This window comes from Clupea harengus, chromosome 1 (genome assembly GCF_900700415.2).
Source record: "Clupea harengus chromosome 1, Ch_v2.0.2, whole genome shotgun sequence".
Classification (NCBI taxonomy): domain Eukaryota; kingdom Metazoa; phylum Chordata; class Actinopteri; order Clupeiformes; family Clupeidae; genus Clupea; species Clupea harengus.
In genome coordinates, this window is record NC_045152.1 from 20,884,825 (window position 1) to 20,886,449 (window position 1,625).

Here is a 1,625-nt window from a genome sequence, read left to right on the forward strand (position 1 = left end):
TGTGGATCTATGGTTGATCTACAGATCACTTTTTGCTCTGGTTCCTGCACACCTTATATCCCACAGGCAGGCCCAAATGAATGTGTCTGTCCAGTCCTGACCCACACTAGACAGACTGACAGCTGAATTGGGCCGGCTGTATTCTCAGCGCTGATGTGAAGCCCGCGCAGGGAGCAGATTAGGGCAAATGGAAGATAAGCCCCATTGTCACCCACAGCACCTTTCATTTGATTAGCGCATCTAACCAAGCATGGCGGATGAATAGAGTCGCTAATGAAATGATGAATGGCTTTCTGCCCCCCCCCCCCCCCCCCATTTCAGCCGTACCTCAGGTTTATAATGGGGAGCATGAGTCAGCTGAAAGCACAGGAGGAGAGAAATACTTCAAGATGAGCAGAATAAGAGGTGCACACGTGTGTGTGTGTGTGTGTGTTTGTGTGTGTGTGTGTGTGTGTGTGTGTGTGTGCGGCGTGGAGAACATGCAGAGGGAAATTTTCAAAGCTTGTTTTGACAAAAGGAAAGGGTAAAAATGTGGAGGGGTTGATGAGACACACACACACACCACACACACACCACACACACAAATACACACATACACCACATACATGCACACACACTTGTCAGTCCATACAGACTAACAGTTGAATAATATCACACGTTCTTTCACACATTCTCTATCTCTCTCATTCACACATACAATCACATTCCCCATTCCCCCTATGGCCCAGAAACACACACACACACACACATACATACACATACACATACACACACACACACACACACACAGCTGCATTAACAGCTGAAAAGCACCTAAATTGACCAGTAATTCTGCGGCTCCTCCTGTGCAATCCAATCAGAGACCTACCTCGCTCCCCATCACCTCCTGCTGGGAACGAGAGAGAGAGAGAGAGAGAGGGGAGAAAAAGTGAAAAGAGCAGAGAGAGCAGAGAGGGGAAGAGAGGGGAAGAGAGGGGGAGGGTGTACGCAGTGAGACAGCTGTGGAGGAATGAAAAAATACAGTTCCGCAGCGGAAGCATCAATCAGTCATCCTCACTCCATCTTGAACAAATAGAGGATTATACTAAAATGGGTGTGTGCAAGTGTGTGTGTGTGTGGGGGGGGGGGGGGGCAGCAGAACATCTAACACAGGTTGTGTGTGTGTGAGGGAGAGAAAGAAGGTTAGACAGAGTGAGAGAAACCTCGATATGCACACACACCGTCCAATTCAACCAAAAATACAAGCTCTGACAGGAAAAAACACACGGAAACACAAATATATACAGAAGACTAGGAAAACCACATTTTCTTCTCTCTCCCTCTTCTCTCTCTTTCTTTCATCTGTATCTATCTGTCTTTCTCTCTCTACCCCTGTCTCTGTCCTTCTCCATGGGTCTGTCTGTCTGTCTGTCTGTCTGTCTGTCTGTCTATCTCTGCCTGCAGTGCAATGTGGGCCTTTTGACTGAACCGCTGAGCCAAACAGCTGCCAGCGGCTTCTTTTTATCTCCCCACCACAGTTTGTCTTTGGCGTCTGACGGTGTTTGTTTGCCGGCTGCGCCAACTGATGTGTGTGAAGGCAGAGTAAAGTATGCCCGCCCTCCCCGCCCGCTCATCTGTGACGACTG